At 35.0% G+C, this 26,307-nt stretch overlaps 1 non-coding gene across 1 annotated transcript; it reads right to left on the bottom strand.

Annotated features, from left to right (window-relative positions):
• Positions 1–4,605: 4,605 nt before the first annotated feature.
• On the bottom strand, positions 4,606–4,710 carry LOC149213641 (U6 spliceosomal RNA). Its single transcript, XR_016251597.1, has one exon. It is a non-coding gene; the product is annotated as a U6 spliceosomal RNA (small nuclear RNA).
• Positions 4,711–26,307: the final 21,597 nt, after the last annotated feature.

Below are 26,307 nucleotides of genomic sequence, written 5' to 3'. Positions count from 1 at the left end.
AAGTGATCAAGATTCATTTTTTATAATAAAACAAAAAAAAGAAGGAAACAAATGAAGGAAAAAAGTTAAATAAAATTTAGATCTCTAATAATTGTTGCACCAACTGCTTTTATACCTTGTGAAATTTGGATTCCAACATAATCTAAACAAGCTATCCTCAATACAAAAAAAAACAAACAAGAAGCACTCATTCAAATCCACACGAGAACCAAGAGAGTGATGACGCGCGATGAAATTTTCTATATGAATCACTCAACCTTTGAACAAAATGGTTACAAGCATCCTTATATATAGTAATTTCAGGATGGAATCACATTAAATGTAGGTAGAAGTGAAGGTGGAAATGCTACATAATGTGTGGTATCACCTAAATGCATATAATCATGCACCTGAAATGTTGAATCACCTCATGAATATGGTGCACATGATAATTGTAGAATGTGTACATGGTTATCCTAAATTATGCACATGAATGATAATTTCAGAAAAAAACTACATAGAACCTAAGAAAACTTAAAGAAAAAGATGTAAATTCACCAATATATTTTACTCTCTCAAAGTTCCACATTTGTCCTTGTGAAAGTGGTGATCCAATCTACTTATTTTGGTGTAGAGGAATTTCTAAAATCTTCCATGCTTTTCTCTCACTGCTAAATTCATCTTTTGTTGAAAAATTTATCCACATCTCAAAGTATTCTCTAATATGATCTTAAACATGTTTAAGTTGTATCAACATAATCTTGGAAAGAATGAACAACATCTGCATAATGGCACACTATGCTCAACATGGCAAGGATTTATATCTAGAAATATCAGTATCAATGTTCTCTAAGAAAAATAACTAGGCCTAAAATAAAAAGCACCATTATCCTCTGAAATCCTAGTAACAACCTTATTCTCCACCAAAACAAAGAAATTGATATAGTGAGTTGGGTCGCAGACTAGCCCATGAACCTTCTCCAAAATATATGTCGCAGATATAACTTCTCCTCTCTCTTCCAATGCCTTCTTAACCCACTCCATTTCTTTTTGTGCCACATTTGAGAAAAGGCCATAATATAGGGGCCTTGTATAGGTGAGTGGGGTGAGAAGTAGCATAAGATTAACCAACACCCAACCTTATTTTGTGTGTCTTACCCTTGTCAACTCAGTAATTCCCATTAGTTACACAAACTCCTTTAATTATCAACCATACCATTGCATAAACCAAACAAGAGACAACACTAAATAGGAATAATTTAAGGTAAGGTAGGTCTAGCTTACAACCCCCAAACCTTAGTTTCATCTTTTTCTTGACATAAACCCATAATGGTGATAATTAATGGTGAATAATAGAGCCCAACCAACATATAATGAGACAAAAATATGAAGAAAAACAAGAGTTATACAAACTAACAAAAAAGTGTATTGATCATGTAGACTAATTGGCTTTATTAGTAAAGTTTTTAGTTTGCTTCCCCTTCCCCATAAACTCAAATGAGTACCAACCACATTCAAACATTTACTAGGGAAATAATTGAAATGAACTCCATAAAATGAACACTAGTAATTCTTACTCAATTATCTCAGATTACCTTATCATAATGTTAGCCCGTGAAACTCAATTGTGAGTTCCCTCTCATCCCTATTATTTGCATTCCCTTCACACTAGGAAACCAAAGACTATGCCACCCTTGATGATGATAGTAGTGGTAGGTAAAGTGGGGTGGTAGACACATGACCAAAGTGCTTGTTGTGTCCCAACTTATCAACACCCTATCCATATAAAAATATATATACATTTGAATTAAATAAATATAGACTGATCGATAGATAGATTTGATTTATTATTATTCTTATTTTTCTTAAATATGTTAATTTTTACTAACATTAAAAGTAGTAGAAATACAAAAATAATGATTTACATTTTAGGAAATATATCATCTATTGTATCTTAAGGTCATGAGTTGAAATCTAGAGAAGATAAAGTATGTATATCTCTTTAAACATTAACAATAAAGTAGCTTTGAGGAGGTAACTTTGCCTTACAAAAAAAAGATCCTATACACTAATGGGATGTCTAACTTAAACATCAAATTAAAATTAAATTATTATTATTATAAATAGCTTTTTTATTTTAAAATAATAAATTACTAATAATATAAAAACATATAATTATTGATTAATAAATAAATTGAAAATATACATATGCATATTAATGTAATAACCAATGTGATACCTATTGCACTATCATTATTATGGATCTTACTCCAAAACATTAATACACCAAATGGAAAATTTTAAATTATTGCACTATCATTATTATGGTGATTACTCCAAAACATTAATATGCCAAATGGAAATTTTTAAATTTAAATGAACTAATATTTTATAAGATAACAACATTAGAAGTAAACTTCATAATCTCCAAATATTTCATATATGTGCAAGTTTAAGAAATATATACAAATGCTACTCATCAAATTACTAAATGTAAAAAATATTAAAGAACGCTCAAGAAATACCTATCAAAGTAGCTTAGTAAAACAATCTATGAACATGTAGAACCATTTATGTCTATTGAACACAAATTATATTTTTATTTTTTTATTGGTAATATAATTTTGAAATGTTTAGAAAATTAACCTTAGTAATTTTATTAAAAAATTAAAATTAAAATGATTGTTTTTAGTATCTAAAAGACATTACCAATGGTTTCTTATCAACATAAAAAATAACTAAGTTTTAGTGTAGGAAATCAAATTTAGGGTTTCAACTTTTTGGCCAACAAAACCGGGTAAGTATTAGCACTTTCTATCCCAAAAAACCGGACGTCTCACCAAAGACAATTATATGTTTAGAAGATGAGGTATTTTAACATGATGTATGACATTTATATTTTAACCAGACATACACTAATTTACTAAATATCCATTAAAAAGTAGACCAATCATTTTAATAATATAGACTCACAAAAGCTAATAGCTAATATTTGACATATGTTTCAATCATTTATCACAAAAACATGATCTTTACCTAAAAAAATCATATACATCCTCCATTACAAAACTTGAGAAATTTACATAGAAAACTCTAATATTCTATACTCTTTTCTCCCATATAGAATCTTTTACACTCACTCTCGCAAATGATATCTCTTTACACCATTGTATATGAATCTTCCCATAACAAGGGAGGAAATGAATGTACCATCTATTTGGACAAAAGAGACATATAGAGTAGAAGTAGATAGAGAATTATCAATCTAATATGATTTGGTATGCTGCATAAATTCTACTTGGAATGCTAAGGTTATAACAAAGTCAGATGAAGCCAATTTTGTTATAAAGGTAAATCTTTGTACATCTAAATCTCTATCACTCCAACCAACCTCTTGAGCGTGTTCAGCTTCTGTTGGTTCTTTTTCATTGGATTTGATTACGTTTCAAGGATGTCATTATCTATAGCTTGCATTCATCTCATAGAATATAAATATTCTAATTCTCGTGGTTAGAATGGATCTTGGAGGTTTTTATTCCAATTTCGAGAGAAGTGGGTTGAGCTCATGCTAGTCATTAGGGAAATTTTGAGGTCTAAAATGGATCTCCTAAGGAAATTATAAAATAATAGTGGAAAAAATAAAATAAGATTAGATTACATAATCAAATTTTAGAGGAAAAAAAAAAACTAGTTTTTCAACTCGTATTTTCAACTTATCTCCCTATGGGTTTACTCAAATTTCGAGTGGAAACACTCGTTGGATGAAAAATCTGATTCCTCATCCAAGGAGTACCCATGTTGCATACTTTTGATGGATCCTACTATACGAAAAAATAATAAATACATGAAAAACATGATTGCAATCACATTTTTTCATGTATTTTTCATTTTTCGTGTAGTAGGGTCTATCAAAAGTATGAAACACGGGTACTCCTTGGATGAGCAATTAAATTTACATCTAACGAGTATTCTCGCTCAAAATTTGAGTAAAACCTTAGGGAGATAAGTTGAAAATATGAATTGAAAAAGTAGTTTTATTATTTATTATTTTTTAATATTTTTATTTTTTTACTCCAAAAATGGTGAATCATCCCCCATGGTTGACATCATCATCTTGAATCCTATTGGTTCTTATAAAGTTTATTTTAGCTCTACATTTTTCTTAGGAGGCCCATTTTAGACCTCAAAATTCCCCTAATGAGCTATACTATGGCATGTAGCACAATATGCGGATTCATATAGGTTGGATTTTTTTTGACATGAGAGAGAGGTTTCTTTGCTAAGAACATGTTTTCCTTTAGAGGGTAAATATGACAAGGTTTATGAATATTTCATAATTAATGAGGCAACAATTTCAGAACTTAGAGAACTTATTAATGCAAATATGCAGATGGTTTTAAATCATTTTGCAATATGGACATATCTTTTGTCAATTATTAAATATGCTCATAGCAAAATTCATTTGTTGGGAAAATATGATTCATATGATTGTGGTATAGACCAATTGAGGGCCATCTTATTACTGGTGCAAAAGGATAAGTCATTCTCAATCAAGCAGGTTGTGTTCCAATAATGTTTTATATGATGAGGCTTCCATAGAAAATTTTCTCAAATCACATGGAAGGCTAAAAAGTAGCTTATTTCTCGATTCGTGTGTGTCATCCTTGGGTAGGGGATTTGCTAATCTTCTTTGTATCGTTCCAATTTTATTAGATGTCTCCGAAAACATACTTTTTCCTGGAGAGAAACTATTCCCCTTCTGTTTCCTTCCAATATAATGAATCTTAGTCCAACTGTGAGACATGGGTAATCGAAAAGAAATGTTGAGCTAGTCAATAAATAATAAGTGAAGCTAACAATGCATTAAAAAAAACCATGTCAAGTAAAAAGGAGTGGAATGAAAGGTCATAAACAACACTTTAAACAAGAAGTGGACTGCCACAAAATGCTGAGAGGACTCCAAAAATCAAGTATGAAGATAACATGCATCAAAATCATGGTGTTTGTGCTATGAGATGAAGATCCCAACTAGGTTTTGTTTCAACCGAATCACAATCAGATCACTAAAATACATACACTAGATTTTGAGATAGCTCGTTAAAGGAGATACACTGCAAATAACCAAAATGATATCGCAAAAATAAAGGTAGATTGTTATACAATGTTGATACAAGTCATTAGGAACAACTTATGATTGCACCAGACTGTAAAAAATAAAAATAAAAAGGAGAAATATCAATGTTTTAATGTATGGAAGTTGAGATATCTAAATCAGGCATTGATTATTACAAATGATTCGCCACATTGTCACCAAATTGAAGGTCACAACAACAAAGGCTAATTGGTTTTTTATTTATTTGAAAAGCAATAAACAAATTTTTTTACAATCTCCAAGCATGTTGTAGTGGGGTTCTTCCTAGTTATTTTTCAAATAGTAAATAAACCCCGAAACAACTTAGTGACAAATTAGGTATCAAATATTAGGCATATTATTAGTAATCGAAGTAACAAAGGTGAAAACCTTCTTGAGTCTCTAGAATGTGACCTTTAAACCATTGGGATTGGAAAAACCCCTTTATGCCTCAAATTCAATCTTAACCAATGCTTCTACTCTTGAGTCATGTTACACAGTAATTTTTCCTTCAAAGGCAAACTTTGAATGGTATTTCAAATTAAATGGGTGCCAACGTGGAGTCGAAGTTTGGAGTTTCAGAGTCTCAAACAAACCAAAATTCAAACGAATTTCAAACAATACCATTCAAACGAACCCTAATCTTGGCAAAAAATTCACTTACCTAGGCTCAACGCTTTGTCGTAGGCGAAATGGCATGGTGGTTGACGGGTTGCTTTCACAAGCGAGTTCCTATCTCAAGAGTAATGTCAGTTGAGTTGTTTTTTGAGTTCTAAATAGAATCTAAACTCTGAACTTATCAGAGGCTCAAACAAATCAAAATTCAAACGAATTTCAGACAATACCATTCAAACGAACCCTAATCCTAGAAAAAAGATTCACTTACCTAGGCCCAACACTTTGTCGTAGGGGAAATGGCATTGCAGTCGACAGGTCACTTTTGCAGGCCAATTCCTGTCTCAGGAGTAATGGCATTTGAGTTGTTTTTTGAGTTTTATATAGAATCTAAATTCTTAGTTGAGAGTTTGTCCCAAGAAGATTGTTCACTAAACTTCTGGGTTGAAAACTTGTCTAACTCTTCTCTGAGAATTTTTTAACTTGAGAACTAAACCCTCAATAAAATATTGTAGAACTCTCATTCGAGAAAAAATTTGCACTTTCGTATAATAAAATTTATTGACATTTTTCTTAGTCGAGAAACTTATAAATGACAACGCTATTTACCTATACTCCAAAAAGTGTTTCCCAATTTTGATTTTTTACCTTCTACTAGTTGTGCACAATGTTCATCCTAAGTGGAACAAGGAATAAATCATGGTTCACAAGAGTAATGCATGTATTTGGTTAACATTTTTAGCATAATCTAGTAGAGATATTGAAGGCTTAAGCCACTTGGGTGGTGTGTATAAAATCAATATACCATGGGTAGGAATTTGGAAACTAGACATCATAGAATCAAAAGATGATATGAAATGAAATATACTAAGTACACGTGTTGGCATATGTAGTTGTGCTTAGAGTAGGAGTGTTGTGGGTAATGAAGTATCCACAAGCTTTAAGCATCATATCCTCATGCATATAATGTAATTTGTTTTTGGGGTTAATCACATGTAAATGGGCATAGGGTTGTAAAATATTATTTGGGCATGTGTAATAGAAGTTTGTTGGTTCATTGATGTAAGTTCTAGAAGTATGCCTAGGTGACATAATTAATGGGAATATGTTGTAATATGGAATACCTGGTTATAAAACTTAAGGGGGTGGATGTTTATCCCAAATCGAGTGTAAAAGGTGAAATTTTCAGATAATGTTGACTTGATCCATGGTATTCACATATTGTATTGATGTAATGAGGCCTATTTAAAGGCTTTGCATACTCTACTATATATTTCCAAGAGGTGATAAATTTCTTAGAATGACCAAGGGTAATAAAGATATCTTAATAGCTAGCTATCCTTGTAAAGGTTTTCCAAATTAAAATCCCTTGTGCTTCTTGTATTTTGTTTTGCTTCTTTCACTATCTTCAAAATTCTAATAGACCCAACCCTTCCCCTCACTACCCATCTTTCCTTTATAAAATAGGCATAGAGGTTTACAAAAATACCATAACTTTTCGTATGGAATAAAAGTTCTATTCTATTCCAACTCTTATTCGTGTCAAAAATTTTCTTTCATGTCCACTTTCTTTCTTGAGAAGGATGACCCATGCAATAATAGGCAAGTTCACAAAAGTAATTGATCCAAGTGGATCTTCGCAATCGATGTAAATTGATGTTGATGCAAAGGTATCCATGTTGAAGATCTCATTGAGAGCTTTCTGAAGACATTTGAACGAAGTTAAATGAATGTTGTATGTGAAGTTATGACATTATGAAGATTTTGAAAAAAGAGCAAAAGGTTTGTAGGGTTACCTTGGCAGCACCATAGGAGGACATGTGGCATCACCAAGGACTGACACATGGTAGTACACATGGTGATGTGGCACTAAGATTTCATGTTGATAGGAAATGACATGGCACTAACATGGCAAGCTGACTAGACAATACATACGATGAAGTGGCAAGGTGACATCGCAACTGACTCAATAGTAATGTGGTAGGATGATATGAAAAGTTGACTATGCAGTGACGTGGGAGAATAAGAAGCTACTATGTGTCAACCACCAATTGGCCATGAAGGTTTGAGTAATGGTTACTAAACGAACGATCAAGGAGAAAATGAAACCCCAACCTCTTTGGCGCAAGTCCAACGATGTACAGGTACACCACTGCTGTTCATTGAAAAAGTTCCATAACAAACACTATTTAAAGTTTATGGTTCTAACCTATGATTAAAATTAATGTCCGGTGAGGTTTGTGGGTTTGAACCCACAAATTCTATAGTAACAAACTAGCAATCCAACCATTGCACCAATGATACTATTTGTAGAGGCCAATGATATATTTATTTTTAAACTATAATTACATCGAATGCTAAAATATCCCAACGATTCGTGAGCTTGACCTTAGAGCCTCTAGTGAAAATGTGAAAGTATTATCAAACTATTGTTCTTTTGAGATGTGTTTTAGCTTGTGCAATTAAATAAGTGGGAATTTTGGGCTTGTTTTGGGCAACCAAAGGGAAAAAAGTGGTTTTTTCTGGATAGCACTACCTCTATAGTAAAGCGGGGGATGAGTGTCGTTTCTAGTTGGAGACTTGGTGATTGTAACTTCACTTTTGCATCACTTAATAGAGAAACTATTCATTGGAATTTGGCCCAGAGATGTAGCCCACACTAGGTGAACTTCATTAACGACCCAAGTTCTTTTTGTCTCTATTTTTTCTATCTAATTCTTCAATACATCCTTTTCATTCACTCACCAAGCTAATCACACTTAATTAATGAAAATCAAGTCATTGATTTTGGATCAATAATCCTCCTCCAAAATGCAAAATATATCCTCAAAGAATGAACTTAAAAATGGTAATAAAACTCTTCATATTTTCCATAAAGCAAAATATTCTTTCATCAAATCCATCACTAGAAGGAAAGTTATCATCCCAATCATTTAAACTGTCATCAAAATAAACACTTAGAGGTAAATTTCAATATTTTCCACATCATCGATGCTATCATTATTTTTAAGGAGAATGATCACCATCATTTCAATTCTCCTTCATTAGTGATGCCTTGAAATTCCTCAAATTTAGGAAGTTCTTTTTCAACATTGTTAGTCTTATTGCTTGTGCTAAAAAAAGTTACCGGTTTGTGAAAAATAAATTCTTAATTCACATGGGAGGTATATCAATAATATGTGCATGTAACAAACAAAGAAATGTGCGAATAAGATGTTGATTCTTTGGGAATGATGAAGTTTCTCTATCATATGATCCTTCTTTTCTTCCTACAACCCACTTTTGAAAAAATTTAAAAAACTAAAAACAATATTTTCGAAAAACAAAAAAATAAAAAAAACAAAACCTTAAAAACAAAATAAAACACAAAAGGTGATTTTTTTTTTTTTTAAATGGAAAAAAATGTTGCTAAAAAAAATACAAAAGAAATGTAACCATAAACAAAATAAATAAATAAAATCCAACATTGGAAGGAGAGAGTATGATCCGTAAAATTGCCTCCATTAAGTGGGATAACATTGTAATAAAAAATTCAAAGGGTTCAAAGATGTAAAATATTTATAGTAAGCACTCATAAGATAGGTCCTAAATTCAAGCATATTCCATAAAACATGACTATAATACCTTGGATAATGATGCAAGTAGTGAATAATGTAAGACTGGTCATGGACGTGTTATTGCGTGTAAGGTTGGGAAATTTATCAATGGAATACATGGCTGACGTGTTTGAGAAATACACTTGTGGATTTATTTTTTATTCATGTTAGGTTATAAAGTTTATTTTTTTCAATTATATTAGCATACTAAGTATTTTATTAGACGTGTTTGAGAAATACACTTGTGGATTTCTTTTTTATTCATGTTAGGTTATAAAGTTTATTTTATAACCTAAGTATTTTATTTTAGTTTATTTTTTTCAATTATATTAGCATACTAAGTATTTTATTATAGATGTCATTGTGTTAGTGTATTACCCTAACCTCTCTTTCTTTTTTTAACAAGAACACTTATATTGTATTAATTCAAAAAAAAAAGTTGAGACATATGCCTGAGCACATAAGTGCAAAAGAGGGAAATGGTTCCCAAGAGAGTGTTTCTACTTGGTTATTGCTATTTATTATTATACATTAAACTATCACCTATTTTTTATTGTATTGTTTATATAATAATGTGTAAATTGAGACATAAGAAGTACATATTTGCATTTCATATCTAGATACAAAATTGTTTTAAGTACTGATAATTATATTTTTGACTTCTATTTGTTCATACCTACTCGGATTGGTTGATGGACTTGTCTTATTCCATGGCTTGATTTTGGGTTTTGTTGTTTGAATCACACACTTCTACATTTTTCTGTTCCAACAAAGATATTCTTTGTTCAAGGGAGGATATTCGACAATGTTGGGTAGAGACGATTTCTTGTAGATAAGTGAGTTCCTTTTGAAGGTGTTTGTAGCATTTATTAGCCTTGTTGAGTGTCTCCCTTAGTGAGGATGCCTCTGCTTGTAGGCTCCCAATATTTGAGTTGAAAGCCTCTTCGCACTGAGTGTTCCATCATCGTTGGATATATTTGGTTTGAGCCAATTCCACATGGAGACTTTCACAACTGATGGGACCCAGGTCACACTCCAATGTATAACTTGACACAATGTTTGTCCGACACTATTGATTAACTCGGATTTGGTTGATGATTTGGCTTTTAATCACTGTTATGATCAATGGATATTTTCGGTGGTGGTTGCAATCATTTATTATGGATTGTAAATGTGATACTGACCTGTCCTGCCTCGATCCTCGTTTCCCGCTTGGTCATTACACAAAACCCTTTGGCATTTTGGTCATTTCGACATTTTTGTTCTGCTGTGAGAGCTCCGCGAGGGTTTCTATGGTGATGCTCTATTTTGGTTCTGTCTGCGAATGAATGTGGAACCACGGGCTTGCCTGTGCTATTGGCGACTATGTTCTTTGCTGTATGGTCCTGTTACATGTTCTGGAGGTTGGTTTGTTCGTTTTCCTCTGCACAATTGGTTATTTCATCTGCTCGAACTTAGAATCGATTGCTGGTTGGTTCTGTCTGGTTTCCAACCGTTCCTTCCTACTGTTGGTTATTTTGCTATGGCTCTGCTGCTAAAATTGTTTTGTTACTGCTCCCGTGTGCTCAGGTTACAGGCACAATGGTTCGTTCTGCTATGTCTTCTCAGGTAATTCGTCTTTCCATGATTTACTTCTGCCTTCTCCTGTTTCAAATGCTAACAATGTCTGCTCCTTTTGTCTCAGGTAATTTCTGTGTTCTGTGGCTCTGTGGCATGCGATTTCTTGGTCAAACACACTCCCAGGTAAGGTTTCGTTCTCCCCTTGCTTGAATTATAACTCTGCTCGTTTCTCTGTTATGCGTGGTGTGATTGACAATGGCCTGTTCTGGTTGCACAGGTCAAGGTTTCGACCTCGGGCGTGGATGGCCTCAACGCTCCGGTTCCCAAACCCTTCGGTACTTCTCTGGTAGGCTCTATCACCACAAACTTGTAGGGTTGTAGTTAGGGTTTATAGTTTCTGGTAGCCACGCCTCAGTGTTCGTTCACTTGCCTCTTTTTAAGTCGCTAAATGACCTGGGCATGCCTCTGTTTACAGTTCCAGTTTGTAATTCGTGTTGGTTGAACGTTTTAGTTGGACACAAGGGTTACATGATGAAAAACCCTTGGCTAGGGTCTGCTCTGTCTCTTGGTCGCTGTTTCCTCTATTTACTTCGACAATGTAATACTGGACTCTTAAGTAATAACAGTTATATTTTGGTTTCTGTTTCGTTGGAAATGAAAAGAAATGGTGTACAACAGATTGTAACGAATTACCTTTGTTTGGTTTGTCCAATCAATACTCGGATTCTGTTTTCTTCGTTCAATTGTTTTGCTGTGTTGACATTCTCCTGGCCACGAGCTTGTTCACTGTTTGTCCATTCTGGTCCTGGAAACTTGTATGCGTTCGACAATACTTTGTTCATTAAGAGAGGAAAAACATAAAACTATATGCCTGCACTTTGTTTGTCATTGCTGAAGCATTTAATAATTGAGAAATAAAATTACACAGTATGAAGATGATAGTACAGATGGATGAATGTTAAATTTGTTCTCTGTCTTCTTTTATTACTTGTATCTGAAAATGCTGAACCTTGTCAATGATTTTCGATGTTACATTTATGTTCTTTGTCTACAGTTAATTGAACTGTGTAGTTACTTTTTCAGTTGTAGACCTTATAGTTACATAACTATTTAAGTATTCGGTTCTGCCTATATGGCAAGATTTTACATTGGACACATTTGTCTTTTTCCTTTAAAATGACAGGACAATTATTAATCTACTGTTGATTAAAGACAAACAAATAAATGACCCTAACCGACCAAACTACCCTTGACTAATACTGAGATTAAAAATAAAAACAAAATCCTACATCCTACTTTGACAAACTGAACATAAAGAAAACCAATATGCTAATTCAACTCTCCACCCTGGCAGAGACCAACACCCGGTCATGGTGCCTTAGCTGGATGCTCCTGCATCAGGCTCCCGGGGCAAAAAGAAATCATGACTCCGGTCCATGAGCTTCTCGACTGAAAAACCTGCCTGCTCAATTTGCTTGGCATCAAGCCACGAACTGTCCTCAATAGGACGGTTCTTCCACTTGACCAGGTACTGCAGATATTCCTTCCGCCGAGTTCGTTTGGCCACCTGAGTGTCGAGGATTCTCTCGATCTCGGGAGGCTGAACGTAAGGCATCTGTCTCATCCAGGTTTCTCCTCCATCCTGGGTATTCCATGTAGGCCGTGTGGTTTTGTCTTCTTCTTTTGGGTCAGCAGTGTAAGGGAACAGGTTTTGCCACATTAAAGATGGGTGAAATGCCTATCCCTAGTGGCAGCTGTATCTCATAGGCATTCGCTAAAAATTTCCTGAGGACTTTGCAAGGGCCTATCTTCTCATACTTCAGCTTATTGTATGCACCTTTAGGGAAGCGTTCCTTGCGCAAATGCGTGAGGACTTCATCACCTACATTGAACTGTACTTCCCTTCTTTTCAAATCTGCTTGCTGTTTATACTTTTGGCTGCTGTCCTGCAATTTAATTTTCACTTGCTCATGCAAATCTCTCTTCGCGTTAGCGAAATCTTCTCCATTTGCACTCGATTTTGCTCTAATTTAGAGTGGGAGCACTTATTGGATATTAAATTTAATTTCTCATCCAAATAGTACTCATGTTGCATACTTTTGATGAACCAAGCTACATGAAAAATGAGAAATACATGAAAAATCATGATTGGAATCATATTTTTTCATGTATTTCTCATTTTTCATGTAGCAGGGTCCATCGAAAGTATGCAACATGGGTACTCCTTGGATAGGAATTAAATTTTACATCCAAAGAGTGCTCCTTCATGATACTTGAGTAAAACCGTAGGGATATAAGTTGAAAATATGAGTTGAAAATGTAGTTTTTTCTTTTTTTACTCTAAAATTTGATGATGTAATCTAATCTTATTTATTATTTCCACTATTATTTTATTATATTCCTTAGAAGGACCATTTTATACCTTAAAATTTATCTAATGATTCCAAAGATACCTTGCACCCATGCTTCATTAGGTGACATTTCCATATCAACATTGATGGTCAAATTTTGATGTACTTTCTTGAACAAAGGTTATCCTCATGAGAGTAACATGAGAAAACCACCAAGCGAATAGCATATGGACATATGATTATTTATGAGAATCCCATCAAGAATAATTGGAAATTATGTTATAATTAAACTCATCCACAAGCTTTAGGATGATCCCAAGTCTCTTGGGTGTATACATGGAATCTAGATACATCGCAATATAAAGGATGCATTAGCCTAGTGAAGAATTATTCCTTAAAACAATGAATCTTAGATAAATTTCATTCATCACTTATAATAGGTTAGTACACATTTCATAAAATATATGAATGAATTAAGTACTCATTCTTTTGGGAAGGGTTGAAAACTGACATCCAAGATTTTATGGCCACATGTGACAAAAGGGGGATATTAAATACACCAAAGGCAACGAAACCACTACCAATATGAACACACATATGGGTTGAAACCATTATGGATATTATAGTGGCAGTGTCAAGGGTGGGAAACAAATATAGGATCATCGTGGTGGTTGACCATATCCCCAAATATGCTCATTTTTGTGCCTTATCACATCCATTTACCCCATGCATAGTTTCCAAAGTCTTTTTTGATCATATTTTTAAGTTACATGTCAAACCCACTTATGTTGTCTGAGATCGAGAGCCTACCTTCACATGAAACTCTTGGTAGGAAATGTTCAAACTATAGGGTACATTGCTAAGAATGAGCACTACATGTCACTCCCAAATAGATGTTCAAGTGGAAGTGGTCAAAAACTATTTGATTTTTTTGCTTTTTGTTGGACACCTAACCCTCTATGGGTTCGTGTGAAATGCGAACAACCACCAAAGTCCAAGAGACCACTTAGAATATGAATCCAAGGGTCACACCATGTACTATAAATGTATATCATATCAATAATATATGCAATCAATGCTTATCTACCACATTAATTGTTTATATTCCATGTGAGTTTAACATGGTATAAAAGCCAGCAAATTCTTGCCTTGCTCCAGTTTGAGCCATAGTCTTGTAGCCTTTCTCTGCATGTCAATTTTGTCTGTCAGAACTGCACCTAAGTGCTCTACCATTCCTCCACGTATTTCTTCCATCTATCATCTCTATTGAAAAACTCTGCATAACTCTGACTTGAGTCTCTGTCAATTTGCGCACTGCTCCTGAACCACCATTTCCATGTTATTCGTTCCCTATCAGCTACATTGTTGGCTCGACTCTGTGATAATTTCACTATTGACCTGACTCTATGTTGCCTCTTTGCAACTGTCTTAAACTATGATCCATTATTTGGAAATACTTTTTCTGCTTGCATTAAGTACAGTAAAAATTACTTAGAAAATTTCTGGCCTTGCTCTGTGTGTTAATATTTTTGACTGATAGTTATAATTTGAGGATATTATGAACTGAAATTTGTAATGTTGTGGGTTCTAAACTGCGTTACGAAAGTATGGGCCGAGGACTTCCTCCCAGTCATAACGCTTACACTGCAAATGCTGTATCTTCCATCCACACTATGATATATATATATAAAACTGTGGTTTTTTGAACGTTGGTGTGCATCCGGGGATATTTGATAGTCATACCTCTGCTCCTCTTACGTTTCAATTCCACGTTGCCTCTGTCACGTTGCCTCTATCATGTTGCCTCCATATCAAGCTGTTTCTTTGTTTCACTACATACGTTGAATCCGCCAGTCCGCTCCCATCCCACTCCATACTCCACGTTGCGTTTTTTATACCTGTGGTATTAATATACAAACGTTGGTTTAAAAAAACGTCTCCATACCACTGTGTTTTAATGCTCTGTTGCACATATTCCATACCACGCCCATACCATGTTATCCGTGGTCCGACAATCTCCTGCCCATACCAATCTGCTGTCATATGCGTTTTACGTTGGTTTTTAATACCTATCCACACCAGGTTACATTGGTGATACGCTGCCATACCTGCCATATGCTGCCACACGCTGCCATACCTGTCATAGTTGTTATAGTTGTCATATGTGTTTAATACAATGTTGTGCCAAGAACCATAGTAAAATTTCCAAAGATGCCTATATCCTGCTCAAAAGATGCCTTCAAGGTCGTATTTGCAGAGAGTCATCCACATGAAATCGAACCTCAAATGATGAATTGAGGTAGATTTCTAATTCTTGTGAAGTTATGATAGAAGGAATACTAAACGATTGGAGTTGTACTGTGGTAGCTGAATGTGAGCAACGTGTTTGAGATGTGTTGAGCAACATGTATGACATTTGTGGCACAACATATGAGATTTGGAGCATCGTGGTCAACTCTGGTGTTCATTTTTTGGTGAGCAGCGTATGATCTAGAATCTTGAATGGTTATGTATTTTTTGGAGCTGTCGTTGAAGATCCTCTACGCAGTTTCCATATTGTCTATTCTGGGTCAAACAATGGAGCTTCCAACACGCATAAGAGTTGGAGTGTCGACTGAACATTGTTGAGGTTTAGTGGGTTGAAGTTCCTAGTCGAGAGGGTTGAGTTCCCTTCATTTATATTGTTGGGTGAGTTCTTCATTTTTTGGGTTGAAGTATACACCAAAAAGGGCCGAGTTTGCAGCTAAACGAAAGGCACCTATATTTGAGTTTTGGAATAGTTACTTCCGTAGTGGCTGAGAGCAACACTAGAGGGAAAGAGGACAAGTTTACTTCATCCAAGCTGTTGTTCGAGTTTTCTTTTGTGGGCAGAGTGTATCACTGTCGAAAAGTCAAGTCCTTTTACTTGCTGATGGGTCAAATCTCCTTGGCTGTGTATACATTTGAAGTAGGGCCGAGTATTCTCTAATATCCTGGAGGTGAACACCTGTGGAACAAGAGGGCTGCTATCTCGGTAAAAGATACATTTATTTAATTCCCTCGGGCTATATATTATTATTATTACATGGACTGATTTGCTAAAGTTTATTTGTTGATATAGCATTCCAGGTTCTCCTCAAACTGTGCTTGTAATTCTTGTCTAGAATTTGATATTATCCCTGCAAATAAAAAGTGCAAAAAAAAAAGTTAACTAAATGACTGGAATTACTGAGTTATTAAAGGTTCTAGCCCTCTCCATGACTAAGTGTGGAACCATGAAAATCAACAAAAATTTCTTTCTGACATCAAAAATTGTTTGCAAAATGCATAAGAAAACATTGAATTTTTGCAACTGGAGTCTCAACTTCAAAAAGATGAGTTACAACAAAAAAGACATCATTCCAAACTTGTTTTTGTTAAGAACAATCATTTGTTTAATATTAAATGCCGATGTAAATGTTCAGGTTCCACTTCCCAAGCCCATCATTAGATCTTGGGAAGAGATTGTCAACAACAAGCACAAAACATGTCTTGGATATCACAAGGAGGTGTCCTTTCATATTCCAGACTATTCCAAGCCCATCCAATTTCAAAGCGATGGGTTTCTTTATGAAAGTTCATCTTCAACTGTTCTAGATTCTGGTCCTCTTCCACAATAGCCAAAAGTTGTTAAATGCCAACACTGTGACCGAGTTGGCCATATGAAAGATCACTATTTTGATATTCATCCGTGCAAGCATTGTGGTCAACGTACTCATTATTCACAAAGATGCTTAAAAAACAAGCCTCTTGCAAGAACAAAGATTCATCTTCGATGGATCGCTTCTTGGCAATGGGCTTCAACAACCAAGAAGATATTTCAGTCATATGTTAGAACTTGCTCTAGAGTATTGAACACTCTTGCGATTGATTTTTCTCCATCATCTCACCTTGTATCTGACTGGGGGGGGGTTAAGTGATGGTCATTTACAAGCTTCAAAGCCACATCAAGCGAGCCTGAGCCACAACCTACCATACCAGATTCAGAGTTGTAGCCAGAGACAAAGATTCCCTTGAGCATGCCTTTGATTGATGATCATCCTTAAACCATCTATGCAGAGTTGAGACATCTCTTCAAAGAATTAGCGACACTTCCTCTAGCAGAAGACTTCAACATCTTGCCAGTTTTGGAAGAGTTCCAAGAATTGCATTAATAATTCCAGAGTTGGTGGTCATCCTTAAACCATCACAGGTTGAGACCTCCCTTTTCAGGTTGAGGTTCTCCCTTTTTATGCGGGGTGAGACCTCCCTTTCAAGGTTGAATGTTTCCCTCTTCAAAACATGAGGAGCACTTCCTCTAGTAGAAGACCTTAGTTTCATGCCATATTTGGAAGAGTTCCGGGAACTGCACTAAGCGTTATAGTGTTGGTGGTCATCCTTAAACCACCCCCTTATACCAACATTTAAGAGAGCACATTCAACCTAGTGCTTCCATGCATTTTTGCACACATACCCCTTCAGATTAAGAGGGGTAATGTTGGACAACTAATCCTCTATGGGTTGGTATGGAATGTGAACAACCACCGGAGTCCAAGAGACCACTTGGAATATGAATCCAAAGGTCACACCATGTACTATAAATGTATATCATGTCAATAATATATGCAATCAATGCTTATCTTCCACATTAGCTATTTACATTCCATGTGAGTCTAACACTTTTGAAAATCCACACCAATGGGAGCAATGACTTCCCCTGACATAATGGTCGTACAATAAATCTTATCATCGAGTGACCAAAATGATCCCATATGAAGTCATTTATGGCCAAAAACCATTGTCAATCACTTCATATTTTCTAGGTTCTTTCAAATTTTAGTAATTTGATCACACACTTCCCACTAGAGAAGCCATTCTTTGCGTATTAAAAGGAAATTTAGTTATGGCTCAAAGTAGAATGAAGTAAAAGTGGACCAACATCACTCAAAACAATAATGTTTAGCAAGGGATCAAGTGCTTCATTGGCTTCAACCCTATATACAAACATCTTGTAAAGAAAAAACACCTTATAAATCAACACCCAAATTCTATGGACCCTATGAGATCATCCAATGCATTGGATAAGTGGCATACAAATTAGCTCTTCTAGCCTACTCCATGATTGATCTAGTATTTCATGTGTCTTGTCTAAAATAAGTTATGGGATTGAAGTGCAAGGCACACATCAACTTATAGGAACTTGATGAAGACGGATCTCTTTGCCTTCATCCACCAGGAGTGTTGGATACTAGAGAGTGTCAATCGTGCCAGTGCATGATTAGGGAAGTATTGATCCAGTGAAAATATTTTCCACATGGGAATCCACCACGATCCTACAACAATTCCCTCATCTACAACCTTTAGGACAACACTATTTTTGAAGGGGGGAGGTGCGGGGGAGGGTGTGGTTTGCACGTTAGGGTCTTAACCTAACCTCCCTACTTTTAGCTAGATAAGAGTTAGTTAATTGTTGTATGAAACCATCTTCTTTGTATAAGGCTATTTAGATAGTTGGTCCACTTTATAAACCCCACTAGGTAGTTAGTACCATCACTGATAAGGCCAATAATAGTTATAATTTTTGCTATGGAGAAATATTTATAGAGATAAGGGATTATGAAATGTTTGTCTTGTGTTATGTATTTGGAGTTCTACTTAGTGGAAGGTCTCCCCATCTTAAGAAGAAAGTGAACATTGTAAAACTTTTTTGCATTATTAATATACAATGTATCTTTATAATTTTTATCATATTGTCTCTTGTTTCTCGTAAATATACAATTATATCTTTATATACCTAATTGTGTTTTAATGTTCAATGTTTAATAAACAACACTCTTTATAATATTCTTTATTATTTTTATCTAATCACAAAATTTATGTAAAACATCGAAGAAAATTCTTAAATTTTTGAATGAAAAAGGTTCAGATAATATTATTTGCAACTATCCCCCTCGATCGGGGTGGACAAGGTGGCGACATGTGAAAACATGATGAAGGTAGAAAGGTGGCAAGGCAGGCCACCACACAACATGATAACCCCATAGGACGTCAGGATGGCCTGCAGGCAAGGCAGCATCTCGAGGCGTGGAGGTGACAAGGAAGTGGAGGAGAAGGTAAGAAGGAATGGCGGTGAATGGATGATGGGACGTCGGGTAGGTGGCAAAAGATTAATAAGGGTAGGGAGGAGCAGGATCGAAGTTAGTATGATGCAAAGGAAGGAGACGAAGGGAGCTCGAAGCAGTCTGATGGTCTCTGCAAATCATAGTACGGGGTATGTATTCGCAGAACCACTCCTTGCTTGCTTTGCAATCTCTAGCAATAACAAGGAAAAGGGTAGAGGGTTAGCTGTTGCAGAAGGAAAATGAAAGGAGAGGGATGTGGAATCCCTCCCTGTAACTATCAGTCAGGAGACAGAGGGCGTGAGAATGAGAAAGGTTGGGGTAGAATCTAGCAAGGCAGGGAGCCGAGCAGGTCAGGACAAATGCATGCAAGGATCTTGGTTGGATATGGATCAGGGCCAGTTGGAGACAGAAAAACAGATGGTTTGGGAGGCGGAGAAGACCCCCGAAAACATTTACCAATTTCATTCCAGGAGAGGAGGGTCGGGTAAGGTCCAAATTTCCGAAAAAGAGCAGCAAGGGGAGGGCACAAATTTGGAAAAGAAAGCAAAGGAGCCGGAAAGCGAGAAATCCACAGTGAACGCATCCTTCGATGTTGGGCAAGGGAGTCAGACGGTAGCTAAGAACAAACCAGCTTGCCTAGGCCGCGGAAGAGGGCGAAGGGGCAGAGGAAGAACTCGACAATCAGGCAGATAGGAAATAAGACCCCCCACTCCAGTATGTCAAAGACGAGGCTGGAAAACCATGAGAAATATGGTGCAGGAGGCTGAGAAAGCCTACAATGAAGGAACTAATGCAGATATTCGCAGGCTTATCCAAGAATTAGAAGCAAATGCAATGCAGGAAGACTCGGAACCGGAGATGGAAGACTGGAGTAACCTTATTCCTGACCCGGGCAACACCAGAGGACGCTTGACCTTATACAAGCAGGCTTTGCACGTATACTGGGTGTTGAAGCGTTTACTTGCAAAGGCAATGGAGCAGGTTGCAGTGGAAATGACAGAGATGGCTCAGGGCATACCCAATTTAAGGCGTGAAATGAAAAATCTCCAAATCACTATGCTCATGCAGGACAGTAAGTTGGAGGAAATTCAACAACAACTGAAGAAGCTTGCTCCAGCGACGAGAGACGAAGACACTCCACCTGAAATCATGGTAGATTAATCCTTCTGGTTGTTACAATGGTTTTCCTTGTTAGTTCTCTGAGAACAATGTCTCTTCTTTCTGTTTATAGTTTTTAATGATGGTAGGGATCCAGATTAGTAATTTTGGTACCGAAGTTTATCTGGCATGGATATGTAGACTTATTCTATTTTGCTACTGGTTGGCTTATAAAGACTTAAGGTGGCCAACAGACCCAGTTTCCCTTCTAGGCGGGTTGAGGCTACCAAATTATTTGCAACTATCCAAACTTTAATTCTATAATATCTATGAAACATTTCATTGTACTAGAAAAGATACGTTACTTTCTTACCCATACACACATCATAGAAAAAAAGAAAATAAAATATTAACTACCTTTAAAATTTATATTCAGAGAACCAAGTTCAAAAAACAAAAAAGGAAATCCCTTGAAAATTATTAGCTTAATGATATCCTTAATCATTATATTTAAAATTGGGTTAATGCATTAATCATTTAATCATTGTATTTGAAATTGGCTTGATGCTATGCAAAATTAAATAATATTAGTTCATTTTAAAACCATTGCAAAATTATGGGGCTTATATTTTCCTACCATTCAATAAAGTAATTATCGACCTTTAAGGATAAATCAAATTCAAGAAAGCAACATTACTGGTGAGAGATTTAAAGTATATTCTTTAGTGTTTAAAGTATCAAACAAATTTTAATTATTCAAAAGTTGAATGAACTCTTATTTAAATATGTTGCATATACAAATCTAATAATCATAACTTTAATAGTAATCCACTTATAACTGATACTGAAAGTATAAATCTTACATGATGCGTAAATATGATATTGATGATCTTATACATATCGATGAAAATGATGGTGGAAAGTATTGAACATTATTAAATTATAATATTATAATTAAAAAGTCAATTGAAAATATAAATGTCGGAAAAATATGATACATATGATCTTATATCTATTGATAAAAATGATGGTTGAAAGTATAGTTAATTATTGAATTATAATATTATAATTAAAATAATAATTTATGAAGAAATAAAAAATTGTAATTAATTATTTTTTTTTTGTAGTTTGGTAAGATTATATTTTTATCATGTTTAATTTCTCATTTTGACCCGGGGATAGTACAAGATTTGAAACCAAGATTTCTGGTTCCGCGAGACTTGCTTTCACAACCATTGCTAATTAAACTACCCCAAACAGAGACAAAATGTAATTAATTATTTATTTATAATGTTATAATTAAAAAACCAACTTAAAAAATAATAATTTGAATGAAGATATTCTAAACATTTATTAAAATATATGAGCATTGATATATATATATATATATATATATATATATATATATTCAAATTCAACTAAAGGAGTTGAGTCATTTATTTGTCCTTAGGTACCAATAAGATTAAAGATACAATAGATATAAAATTATATAATTAAATGTTAATTTTTATCATTTTTAATTTATATTATTTATTTTTGTTTGGTGATTATGTATAATATTTATATAAAAATGGAAGAAATTGCATATTCATTGAAAATTACATAGTACAATGTATTTTTATTAAATAGATAATTAATGTTATTAATTTTTTAGATGAAATACAAATAATTGTAAAACAGAAATTTTATGATACGCAGAAATATATATATAAATATTTTATTAAAAAGATGAATTACAGATGATGTTGATTACAAATGGGGTTCCTGGCTTATATACTGCCATGGACACCCTTTGGGGAAAGGGCATGATCTTATGATCGTGCCCTTTCGTCTAATTTAACTAAAAATTAAATAATAAACCTAATCTAACTAATTTTTACATAACATTGCCTTCCTCTCGAAAGAATGCTTTGTTCTCAAAGCATACGTAATGACGGATGTTGTTGACAAAATGCTTCATTCTCCCAAGAAGCTTATTCTTCGGGTAAGTCCTTCCACTTGATTAGATATTCCTTGACAGTACGATATCGAAGATCTCTTTCCCTAGTTTTGCGCTGTTTGATTGTTACCTAGTGCCCTTTTAAGGTAAGATACGTGGAAGACGTTGTAAACACTACTTGTCTCTGGAAGGCTTAAACCATACACAACTTGGCTAATATTTTTGTTGATCCGATAAGGTCCATAAAACTTTGGTGCCAATTTGTTTTAAGGATAATTGTTTGTATGGTTGGAGCTTAACAAATACCCATTCTCTAACTTCAAACTCTCTTTCGGTTCTGTTATGGTCTGCTTGTTGCTTCATACGATTCCTTGCATTATTCAGGTTTTCTTTTAATATTTGGACAATTTTTTGGGTTTCTTCTAGTTGATCTTTAACAACGGGTAGATTTGTCTGGACAATAGCTAGATCCTTCCATTTCGGGGGTTCATACCCATATAGAGCTTGAAATGGCGTCATTTTTGCTGATGTATGATAAGTGGAATTATACCACCACTCAGCAAGATGTAGCCATTGAGCCCATTTATTTTGTTTTTCTATAGCATAGCAACGTAGGTAGGTCTCCAAACATTTATTGACAACCTCTGTTTGGCCATCTGTTTGAGGGTGATAAGCAGAACTCATATTTAGGTAGGTTCCTATATGGCTGAATAATTCCTTCTAGAAATTACCTTTGAACTTGGCATCTCTATCACTCACAATGACTTTCGGAAAACCGTGTAACTTATGTATATTTTTCAAAATATTTCAGCGATTTCTTTTGCTGAGTATGACTTCTTTATTGCCATAAAGTGAGCATATTTGGTGAGTCTGTCGACTACTACGAAAATCTTGTCCTTGCCTTCAGATACTGGTAATCCTTCAATAAAGTCCATCGAGATTTCTTCCCATTTCTGATTTGGAATGTTTAAGGGGTGAAGTAATCCTGGTGTTGTAATATTTTCGCTTTTATTCCTTTGACATGTGTCACATTCTGCTACATACTTCTGAATATCACGATTCATTCCCTTCCAAAAGAAGGATTGACGTGCATTGTAGTAAGTCTTAAAGAATCCTACATGTCCAACTGATGGTGAGTCATGTAATTCCTTGAGTATTTTAAACTTAAACTTGGAATTTGTATTTAGATAGATTCTTCCCTTATACCATAGGATATCATTCTTCCACTCAAATTTTGAGTTGTTGGGAAGGTTATTGATTATTTCCGTTATTTTTGGATCCTTGGCATACTCACTTCGAATTTCGCTAAGCCACTCAGGGACAACAACTGAAATTGCAAGTAGTGTTGGTTCTTCATCTTTCCTAGATAAGGCATCTGCTACTACATTGTCTTTACCTCTTTTATGTAGTATTTCCAAGTCAAAAGCAGAAATTTTTTCAATCCATTTTTGTTGTTCTTCGGAAAGTGTTTTTTGTTGAAGGAGATGCTGGAGACTGTTATGGTCTGTTCGAATAGAAAACTTACTTCCCAAAAGATATTGCCTCCACTTAGCTAGTGCGTGCATGATAGCGAGCATTTCTTTGTTGTATGTGGATTTGAGGCGTTCTCTTTTGTTGAGCTTCCTACTTTCAAAAGCTATTGGATGTCCTTGTTGCATTAATACTGCACCTATACCGAATCCAGAAGCATCACACTCAACGATAAATGGTTTAGAAAAATTTGGTGTTGCTAATACGGGAGCATTAGACATAATTTCCTTTAATTTTTCAAAACACCTTCCTGCTTCCTCATCCCATAGAAACGAATTCTTCTTTAAAAGATTTGTTAGAGGTGCAGTTATATGTGCATAGTTTTTAATAAATCTTCGGTAATATCCAATCAAACCTAAGAACCCTCTTAGCTTTGATATATTAGTAGGTTTGGTCCATTCTTTTATAGCTTTGATTTTGTTAGGGTCCACCTTTACACCTTCATGGGATATAATGTGTCCAAGCTATTCTACTTCTTCCTTTCCGACGGTGCATTTGGATATTTTTGTGTAAAATTGGTGTTCTTTAAGTAGTGTAAGAACTTTTTCCAAATGTTGCAAGTGCTCCTTCCAAGTTTTACTGTAAATTAGAATATCGTCAAAGAATACTAATACAATTTTTCTAAGATGTGGGCGAAATAATTCGTTCATAGTTACCTGAAATGTTGCTGGTGCATTAGTTAATCCAAACGACATTACTTTAAATTCATAGTGACCTTCGTGTGTTCGGAATTCCGTTTTTGGTATGTCCTCTAATTTGATTCTAATTTGATAGTAGCCTGATCTTAAGTCCAATTTTGAGAAATACCTTGCGCGATGTAGCTCATCCAACATTTCGTCGATAAAGGGGATTGGAAACTTTTTTTTAATTGTTATTTTGTTTAATCCCCTATAGTCAATACATAGCCTGAATGACCCATCTTTTTTCCTTACCAACACCACTGGAGCAGCGTAAGGACTTTTACTTTTCGAGATGATTCCACACTTTAAGAGGTCTTGGATTAATCTCTCGATTTCTGTTTTTTGGTGATGTGGATATCGGTATGGCTTGATGTTGACCGGGTCTGATCCTGCCTTGACTTCTATTGTATGCTCAATTTCCCTATTAGGCGGCATCTTCATAGGTAGGTCTTGAAATAATTTTTCATGTTTCCTAATTAGATCTTGTATCTCTGGTGACTCTTCATTGGTCATATTTGCAGATAACATTTCTAACTGATGACATTGTACTACATAAGCGGGTGCTCCTTTTCGAATCATCTTCATCATCTGTGATGATGATACAATTTGATTTTCTGGTGCTTGGAATCCGTGTAATTTGTACTTTTGACCTCCCCATTTGAATTTTATAAATTGTACTTGGTGGTTGGCGGCATAAGTACCTAAAGTTCGTAACCACTGAATACCTAAGACTACATCTACTCCTCCTAATGGTACTGTGAAAAACGGAGACTCTAAACTGAAGTCTTGAATATGCAATTTAACCTTATGGAATTTCCCCACCTTTTCAATCTTCTTACCGTCAGCTACCATCACCTTCATGTTTGGTAAGGGAAATGAAAAAATATTGAGTCTCTTTGCCACGGTTGCATCTAAAAAATTGTGTGTGCTACCAGAGTCAATGAGAACCACCACATTGTTCTTCTTTATGTGTCCTTTTAACTTTAAAGTCTGAGGTTGTGATATACCTGTCATAGCTGATAATGATACTTGCGGAATACTTTCGTCATCTAATTCTGGTGAGAATTCTGGGGCATCTTTTGTTTCTTCAATGTCAAAGTCTTCACTATTTGAATCATTGGTTGCTTCACAATTATATAGGTTATTTGGTTCTTTTCCTTTAGCACACCTATGTTTGGGGTCCCACTTCTCACCACAACGCTTGCATTTACCCTCCTTTATCCTTTGTGCTTCCACATTAGATTTTTCATCTTCACGACGATGTGGTGGAACATATCTTGTATTTTTTGCGTTTGCATAATGAGGTGTTCTTCGTCTTGAATATGTTTTTTCGGATTTTGACCAAAATATTTGTTCGAATTTCTTTTCGGCTGTTTTTTGCTTTTTGTCTTGCTACTTCTATTGATGAAATGTCATGCATCTCAAGTTCTACTTGTAAATGGGTTTTGAGTCCCGAGATGTATGACTGAAATAGACGAGATTCTAATAACCCAGGTACTCATGTTACTAAGGTCTCCCATTCTTGAGTGTATTCGTCCACACTTCCTTTTTGTCGTAATTTGATGAGTTTTGAAAAGAACTCTTCTTCCCTTACACCTTGGAATCTTTTAAAGAATGCATCTTTAAATTTCCTCCAGCTAATGACGTGTGTTGTCTTTTTCCACCACATATACCAGTTATATGCTTCTCCCTCCATTTTCATGGATGCA

This window comes from Pinus tabuliformis, chromosome 1_1 (assembly GCF_031772625.1).
Source record: "Pinus tabuliformis cultivar Carrire ecotype Pingquan chromosome 1_1, CPIR1, whole genome shotgun sequence".
In the NCBI taxonomy this organism is placed as follows: Eukaryota; Viridiplantae; Streptophyta; class Pinopsida; order Pinales; family Pinaceae; genus Pinus; species Pinus tabuliformis.
Note: the sequence above shows the minus strand (reverse complement) of the source record. Positions and strands in the feature narration are given on the sequence as shown.